We start from the raw sequence: 10,238 nt of genomic DNA, 5'->3' as shown, positions 1-10,238 counted from the left end.
ATAATTATGTACATCTAAAAATACATGATACATTGTGATTCATTAATGACTAGTGGAGTTGTCTCAGCCAGAATAGCAATTAACTTTTGCTTTCTGAATTGGAGTATTTTGTCCAAATTACAGATGTTGTTGAAAAATGAATTTAACATGGTTAAAAAAAAACTCACAGTGATGAGACTATTTTTATCTATTTAACGTGTTATTCTCATTTACGTTCAAATAAAATAAAGATTTCCTTCTGTTAATGATTTCCTGAAAACAATTTGTGTTTATTAAACAATATCTTTGTGGACACGATTGTTTTCACTATAAACACACAAGTGATAAAAATTTGCCCAATAAATGCAACTTTACCAGGCACTATATTTGCTGGTTGAGAAAAGAATACTGAGTAGAACTGACTGAGAAGCAATGCTCAATAACAATCTTAAGTTTTCCTTATAGAGAAAAAAAATGTTTTCTTTGAAAAGTGGGGAGATTTAATTAAACATAAAATAAGGAAAAGTTTAATTTCTATTAACATTGAAACAGATAAGAAAATAAATGCAAAAACGTCAATGACACCTTTTTTTTTTTCAAATTCACTCTTCATTTGCATCATGCAAAGCAGATAAGTTATGCACCCTCCCCAAAGTGGTTAATGGGGAGGTGTATGTATAACATAAAAGAACATCTGTTAGTGGGTCTCTTCTGAAAAATGGGAAGAGTAAAACCTTACTTCTTTCAGAATTAATTTGATCATGAGAGCTCTCCTCAGAAACCTCAGATGGCTCAACCACAGATTAGAGCAGAATAGCAAAGTACAGAGGGAGTTCCCCTTGGAAATTAATAGGTCAACAGTAATAAGAAGTTGCAGCTCTAATTCCTCCTTTACTAATTGCTAATATAATCATAATACAGTAATATAATAAGGAACATGTGAAAATAAACTAAATTAAAAAGACGTGTCTACTTATTATTCATTATTTCGATATGAAATACAGTAGTGAATCTGAGAATGAGGGAGAATGCATATATTGATGGAATTTTTGTTATATATATACACACACACACACACACACACATAACGCAACAACAACATATAGGGGGAGAGACTAAAGGTATTCCTAAAGTAGTGAGGTTTCTATATTCCATGGAAAGTAGTAAAATCTTGACTGGAAACAGACTGTGAAAAGTTAAGTTTGTATATTATAATCCCTGGAGCAAGCACTGGAACAGAAGCAAAATAGAGGAAGGCACTATAACTGTGTTCAAAGGGGTTCACATGACCCTCAAGATGGCAGGAAAGGGAACATAGGGAGACAAAAGCCAGAGTGGACACCTCACATTTGAAGGCACCAGAGCAGAGCAATGAAATATGTGCAGGAAAATGCAAAAGAAACAGACAAATTCACAACTATATTTGGAGACTTCAACACGTTTCTCTCAATAATCAGTAAAGTAAATAGAAAATCAGTGACGATGGAGAACTGGATGTCAGCACCAGTCAATGGAATTTAATTGGTGCTTATAGAGGGTATCATCAACAACAGCTTTTGTTTCAAATATAAATGGAACATTCATCATGATAGACCACACCCATGGGTCATAAAGCAAATCTTAGTAAATTGCAAAGAATTGAAATTATATAACATGTGTTCTCTGATTAAAATGAAATTAAACCAGAAATCATTAACAAAAAGAAAATAAAATCTTGGAATACTTAAATTAAATTATATACTTCCAAATAATCCAGGGTCTATGAAGAACTCTCTAGGGAATTGAGGAAATATTTATGAATTAAATGGAAATAAAAATACAAGACATCAAAATTCATGGGATATAACTAAAGTAGTGTTAGAAGGAAATTTATAGCATTAAATGCTCATGTTAGAAAAGAGAAAACGTCTCAAGTCAATAATCTAACCTTCCACTAGAAGAAACTAGAAAAGTAAAATAAAACTAAAGCAAGCAAAAAATCAGTGAAATGTAAAATGGTAACACAAAAGAGAATAGTCAGTGAAAACAAAAGATTGAATAGATTGATATAATGATATAATGATAAACCTCTAGCAAGAATGACAAAAAAGAGAGTGAGATGACACAGATTTGCAATATTAAAAAAAAGAGAATATCCTTACAGATCCCAAAGATATTGAAAGGGAATACTACAAATAACTCTATGAACATAAATTGGCCAATTTAGATAAAATGGTCCAATTCCTCAAGAACCACAAACTGCTAAAACTCACCCAAAATCAAATAGACAACCTAAACGCTCTTATAAATGTTAAAGAAATTGAATTCATTGTTACAAACCTTCAGAAAAAAAGTAATCTCCAGGCCCAAACAAAATTTTTCGAGAAGACTACAGAATATTTCAAGAAGAAATAGCACCAAGTCTACACAGTCTCTTTTAGAGCATCAGACTTCTCATTCATGTTATGAGGACAACATTGCCCTGATTCCACAACCAGGCGAAGATAGCATGAAGGAAGTAAACTACAGACTCATAGTTGCAAAAAATCCACATCAAATAGTAACAACTAGATTCCAGACATATATCAAACGAATATAATACATACAAGAGAGGCTTATCCCAGGATTGCAAGGCTTTAAAGTATTTGAACATCGATCAATGAAAACCACCATTAATAGTCACAAGAAGAAAAAAACACATGATTGTATCAACTGATGCAGGAAAATATTTGGCAAAATTTAACAATGATTCACAGCAAAATCTCTCATTAAATTAGGAATAGAAGGAATCATCCTTGTCTTCATAAAGAGAATCTAACCAAAAGTTACAGCAAACATCAAACTTAATGATGAAAGACTGAGTGCTTTCTCCTTAAGAAGATTGGGAACAGAGAAAGGATGTTATAACTGGTGGAAATCGGAGATGGTCCCCAGCATTGCCACCTAAAAAACCCACCTTTGAATGTGGGCAGGACCTATGAAAATGTTAGGGTAGGCAGTAAATGCAAAGGTGATGGCATAGTCATGCCCATAATTATATTAGGTTATATAAGACTCTGCCCTAGCATATTAGAGAGTATGTTGAAAGGATCCTTATATAGATAAGTCAGATGGGGGAAGAGCAAATGACACCAGATAAGATACGTGTGAAAGGAAAGTCTGTAAGTGTTCACAGGTCCTAGAAGAGAAGGGAGGGGCTGGCCCTACAGTACGACGAGGGGAAGCACTTCAGGAGCTCAGGCACCACCAAGCAGGCAGGGAGCAAGAGAACCTGTGGATTATATCTTTATAATGTTATATGTACGAAGACATAATGGTTTGTCAAGCAAGAGTGGAAATTAGGAAGCTTGTATTTCACTTTGCAGGGACACAAACCCAGGCAGCAGGCAAGGAGGAGAGGGAGAAGCTGTTTATTTGGTATAAGCAGGTCTTGGGGTGGTCCCTGAAGGACCTAATGGAAGGGTCTGAAATGCTGAGGCAGCACTACAGTATGAAAATCCCCTACTTTTATTTCAATTCACTATGGAAAGCCTCTTACAGGCTCTGAAGGAGTACACTGCCCTGTTATAAGAGGGCTATGTGGCTAGGATCAGAGGGCAGCCTTTAGGAGCTGGAGTGACCCTGGATCCACAGCCAGCAAGAGATGGGGCCATCAGTCCTACAACTGCAAAGAATTGAATTGTTTCAAGAACTTGAATGAGCTTGGAAGAGGGCCTCTGAGATTCAGAAGAGAATGCAGCCCAGTCAACACTTGATTTCAGATTTCTGAGACTCTGAACAGAGACTCTTACTCACTCATGCCTAGACTCATAACCCACAGAAATTTAGCAGCTTAAATGAGTATTATTTTAAGATGCTAAACTTGAAGTGTTTGTTTTTTTAGTGCTGCAATATACAGCTAACAGATGTCATTTTGCCACTAGTAGGAGTGGCAAATATCGAATAGCGATATTGTAATGGGAGTCCTATCTAGTGTAATAAGGCAAGAAAAAAAAAGTCAAGGCATAGTAATTGAAAAGGAAGATATAAAACTGTCCCTGTTCATTGAAGACATGATTGACTTTATAAAAAATCCTAAAGAATTCACACATACACGCAAAAAACTCCTAGAAATCATAAGTCAGTTTGGCAAGTTTGCAGGATGGGAGGTCTATGCAAGAAACTCAATCTTATTTCTATATATGAGCAATGAACAATTAGAGAAGCCAAAGATATATATGTATAAATAAATATATATATATTTGCAATAGCTCTCCAAACAACAAGAAACTACACTTAGGTATAAATCTAAAAAAAACATGTACATTACCTGTATACTAACAATGACAAAACAGTGATGAAAGATAAACTAAGCCATAGGTAAGTGGAGAGACATTTTGTGTTCATGGATGGGAGACTCAAGATAGTGAACACATCAATTCTTCTGAAATTGATGCAGAAGTTTGACATAATACAAAATGCTAGCAGCATTTTTGGTAAATATAGATGATATACTAAAATTTACATGGGAAAGAAAAGAAACAGGAAATAGGACCATGTAGATGTGTCAGTTGATTTTTGACAAAAGTGCCATGAAAATTAAATAAAAGACAGTCTTTCAACAAATGATGTTGGAATAATTTGCAAAATTTGCATGACTTTGCATATTCCTAATGCAAAATAAATGAAACTGATGGCCAGGAATTATGGGTAGGTGGAGCATGTGAGTGCAAAGGAATAACACCAGGGAGTGTTTATTGTACCTATGTAAAGAATCATTTTTACTATATGCTAATTTTGAAACCTGAAATGAAGAGCAAAAAAACAATTCATAAAACACTGTTCATAAAAAAACTTGACCTTTTTGTACATATGTAAGAACTTGTAATGAAGAATCTTAATGGTCATTTTGTGCCTCTGTATTTAATTCAACTCTGAAATTTTTGACCGTGAAGAATAGGGCTTCAATTATTAATGAATTAATCAAGTTAGTTTCCAACTGAGTTTCTTGTGAGAGCACTATGGGTTTGTGAAGGAAAGGTAGTGTGGGAGGTAGTGGTGCTAAGCAGAAAGTGTGATGGCAACCAAGGCATTGTACTTGTAAGTCTCTGAGTGCAGGCAAATAAAGTGAAACAGACAAATACAAGCTGGCTAACTCATGAATCTTTTTCTTAATTTTTATTTTTACTTTTTATTTTTTAATATTTTTATTGAAAAATCTTCATACATATTCAGTCCATATATGGTGTACAATCAGTGGCTCACAATATCATTGCATAGTTGCATGTTCATCACCATCATCATTTTTAGAACATTTGCATCACCCCAGAAAAAGAAATAAAAGGGAAGAAAGAAAAAATTCATACATCCCCTTACCCCTCCCTCTCATTGACTGCTAGTATTTCAATCTACCCAATGTTTTACCCTTTATCCCCATCATTTATTTATTTATTTATCTTTATTTTTTTACTTATCTGTCCATACCCTAGATAAAAGGAGTATCAAACACAAGCTTTTCACAATCACACAGTCACATTATAAAAGCTGTATCATTATACAATCATCTTCAAGAAACAAGACTATTGGAACACAGTTCAACAGTTTCAGGTACTTCCCTCCAGCCACAACATTACCCATTATGCTGGTTTGAAAGGATGCGTGTCCACTAGAAAAGCCATGTTTTAATCTAAATCCCACATCACAAAGGCAGAATAATCCCTATTCAATACTGTACGCTTGAAACTGTAATCAGATCATCTCCCTGGAGATGTGATTTAATCAAGTGTGGTTGTTAAGCTGGATTAGGTGACGACATGTCTCCACACATTTGGGTGGTCTTAATAATTTTCTGGAGTCCTATAAAAGAGGAAACATTTTGGAGAATGAGTGCTTCAGAGACAGCAGAGAAGAATGACATAGCCATGAGAAGCAGAGTCCACCAGCCAGCAACCTCTGGAGATGAAGAAGGAAAATGCCTCCCCGGAAGTTTCATGAAACAGAAGAAGCTAGCAGATGATGCCATGTTCACTATGTGCCCTTCCAGATGAGAGAGAAACTCTGACTGTGTTCACTGTGTGCCTTTTCACTTGAGAGAGAAACCCTGAACTTCATTGGCCTTCTTGAACCAAGATATCTTTCCCTGGATGCCTTTGATTGGACATTTCTATAGACTTGTTTTAATTGGGACATTTTCTTAACCTTAGAACTATAATCTAGCAACTTACTAAATTCCCCTTTTTAAAAGCCATTCCATTTTGGGTATATTGCATTCTGGCAGCTAGCAAACTAGAACACCCATAAAGTAAAATCTATATAATGCATAAGAATAACCTCCAGTATAACCTCTCAACTCTGAAATCTCTTAACCACTGAAATTTTATTTTGTCTCATTTCTCTTCTCCCCCTTTTGGTCAAGAAGGCTTTCTCAGTCCTATGATGCCAGGTCCTGGCTCATCCCAGGAATTCTGCTCTACATTGCCAGAGAGATTTACAACCATGGGAGTTATGTCCAATGTAGGAGGGAGAGCAGTGAGTTCACCTGCTGAGTTGGCTTAGAGAAAGGGGCTACATCTGACCAACAAAATAGGTTCTCTGGGGGTTACATTTAAGTATAATTATAAGTGCGCTTAGCTTCTTCTTTACAGGAATGTTTCCTAGGGGTGAACTACAAGATTGAGGGCTCAGCCTATTGATTTGGTTGTCCCCACAGCCACCAAAAATATCAGGAATTCCCCAAATGGGGAAGTTGAATATTTCATCCTTTCTCCCCAGTCTCCTAAGGCAGCTTTGTAAATACTTCTTTATCCACTGCCCAAATTACTCTGGGATATATCAGGGCATCACCCTAACCTGGACAAGCCAACAAGATCTCACACCCTATTCAAGGTTCTATGTATTTATGGTGTTCAACTAAACAGACCATACAAGTTAAATTACATAATGCGCTACTCAAGATAGGAATTTTGCATCAAATGTACATCTCTCCCTCTGGTCTCACACAGAAGTTGAAGTTTTAAAATATGGATGATATCATCCTTTACCCTGTTTTCTGATTTACCTTAGTGTCATCCAGACCAGCTTCATACATATCTGTAGTCAAAGTCTGATCATTTTTTCAACTTTTTAAACAATTCCTGTATGGGGTACTGCTGACCTTCGTAGCTTCAGAGCTCTAACTATGAGTCTCAGGTGTCACATAAATACCTGAAGTTTCTGGGAGCAACCAGATTATATACAAATAGCTCAATATCTCAGAATTTTGAAGTCACAGTTACCCCTCCTGAATATAAATGACTGCTGTGAGAGCTTACAATCTAGGACCCTTTACAATAGGCCCCATCCTGATAACCCATGTTTTTTACTTCATCTCACTGAGTTTGTACATTATAGTTAGTTCATATGAGTGAAGTATGATATTTGTCTTTTTGTTCCTGCTATTTCATTCAACATACAGTCCTGAAGGTTCATTCACCTATTTGCATGCCTCACAACTTCATTCCTTCTTGTGGCTGCTCAGTATTCCATTGTATATACCCCAAAGCTCCCCCATCCTTCCCTCAGTCGTTGTGCCCTTAGGCCACCTCCATCCATTGCAAATTGTGAACACTGCCACCATAAGCACCAGTGTACAAATGTCCATTTATGTCCCCACTCTCTGTGTCTCCAGGTATAATCCTGTCAACTGGGTTGCAAGATCACGTGGCACCCCCACCCCTAGTCTCCTGGGAAACCACCACACTGCACTCCAGAGGGGCTGCACCTCTCAGCCTCCCTACCAACAGTGAATAGGTACATCTCTTTCACTGCATTTTCTCTAGCACTTGTCTCTCTCTGTTCATTTTTAAACAGTTTTATCCACACATCATATGATTCAACCTAAGTAAATAGACATGCCTTTACCACCATAATCTATATGAATACATTTCCTTTTCTTCTGCATAGAATCCATACCGCTCCCCCATACCTTCCAATTGTTGACATTTAGCTTTGGCATGATGCCTTTGTTACATTCAGTGGAAGCATATTACAGTCTTACTATTGACTATAGACCCCAGCTTCCATTGATTGTACTTTTTCTTATATACCACCCATTTTTAATACCTGCAAAGTTGACATTTATTTGTTCTAAATATATATATATATTTTATATATATTAAATATATAAATATATTTATATAAATTTATGTGTTTATTAAAAAAAATTTTGTATTTCTATGTTTAATTACCATGAATGTCCACTTAAGTTATACCATCTCACTCTTTATTCTGTCTTTCCTTCTGGTTTCATATGTGCTACCAGCCATTCTCCCTCACACACACATTCAGCTTCATTCAGTATACTTATTGTGTTACAATCAGGTAGTATCATGCTATCCATTTCTGAATTTTTGCAATCAGTCCTGTCGCACAATTTGTATTCCTTCAGTACTAAATGCCCAATTTCTACCAATTTCTATCTCTTGGTAACCTGTGTTCTTAACTTTAACTCTCAATGTTCACTCATTAATGTTAGTTGGTATTAGTGAGACCATACAGTATTTGTCCTTTTGTTTCTTGATAATTTCACTCAGCATAATGTCCTCAAGTTTCATCCACGTTGATACTTGCTTCATGACTTTATTCTGTCTTATAGCTGCGTGTCTTATAGCTGCGCCATATTCCATTGTATGTATATGCCACCACTTGTTTAGCTACTCTTCCATTGATGTTCATTTGGGGTGTTTCCATCTCTTGGCAATCATATATAATTCTGCTATAAACATTGGTGTGCAAATGTCCATTTATGTCTTTGCCTTCAGTTCTTCTTAATATATACCTAGTAATGGGATTGCTGGATCATATGGTAGTTCTATACTTAGCTTCCTAAGGAACCACCAAACTGCCTTCCAGAGTGGTTGTGCCATTTTACATTCCCACCAAAAGTGATTAAGTGTGACTCTTTCTTCATGTTCTTTCCAGCACTTCTCATCTTCTGTTTTTTTTTATAATGCCCATTCTAGTGGGTGAGAAATGATCATAGTGATGAATATACAATTATATAATTTTGATATGCATTTCCCTAATAGCCAGTGAAGCTGAGCATCTTTTCATGTGCCTTTCAACTATTTGTACTTCCTCTTCTGAGAAGTGTCTGTTCATGTCTTTTGCTCATTTTTAAAATTGTGCTGTTTGTCTTTTCATTGTTAAGTGGAAGAATCTCTTGTATATTAAGGATACTAAACTCTTGTCTGATATGTGGTTTCCATATACTGTCTCCCATTGTGTAGGTACCTTTTTACTTACCTGACAAAGTTCTTTGATGTTTAATTTTGTTTTTAAGTATTTAATTTTGAAGAGATCCTATTTACCTATTTCTTTTCTTCAAAATCTTGTGCTTTAGGTGTAAGGTCTAGGAAACCACCTCCTATTACAAGATTTATGAGATATTTTTCTACATTTCCTTCTAAAAGTTTTATGGTCTTAGCTCTAATGTTTAGGTCTTTGATAATTTTGAGTTAATTTTTGTATAGGGTATGGGATATGGATCCTCTTTCATTTTTTTGCATATGAATATCCAGTTCTCCAAACACTATTTTAAAAAAAATTTATTAATAAAAGCAATCAACATATAGCACAAACATTTTTAACATATCAACATTCCATACCTGGTGTACAATCAATGGCTTACAGTACCATCATATGATTGTATATTCTTCACTATGATAATTTCTCAGAACATTTGCATCACTCCAGAAAAAGAAATAAAAAGAAAAAAGAAAAAACTCATACATACCATACATTTTACCCCTCCTCTCATTGTTCACTATTTCCCTCTACCCAATTTATTTTAACATTTGTTCTCCCTATTATTTATTTATTTTTAATCCATATTTTTTACTCATCTGTCCATAACATAGGTAAAAGGAGCATCATAATAAGGTTTTCTCAATCACACAGTCACTTTGTGAAAGCTATACAATTATGTGATCATCTTTAAGAAACACTGATACTGGAACACAGCTCTACAGTTTAAGGTTCTTACCTCTAGCCTCTCTAATACACTTTACACTAAAAAGGGGTTATTTATATAATGCATAAGAATAACCTCCAAGAAAACATCTTGACCCTATTTGAAATCTCTCAACCACTGACATTTTATTTTGTCTCATTTCTGTCTTCCCACTTTCGGTCGAGAAGGTTTTCTCAATCCCTTGATGCTGAGTCCCAGCTCATTCTAGTATTTCTGTCCCACATTGCCAGGGAGGTTTACAACCCTGGGAGTCATGTCCCACATAGGGAGGGGAAGGGCAGTGAGTTTGCTT

Source organism: Tamandua tetradactyla, chromosome 15, assembly GCF_023851605.1.
Source record: "Tamandua tetradactyla isolate mTamTet1 chromosome 15, mTamTet1.pri, whole genome shotgun sequence".
NCBI classification, from domain to species: Eukaryota; Metazoa; Chordata; class Mammalia; order Pilosa; family Myrmecophagidae; genus Tamandua; species Tamandua tetradactyla.
Note: the sequence above shows the minus strand (reverse complement) of the source record.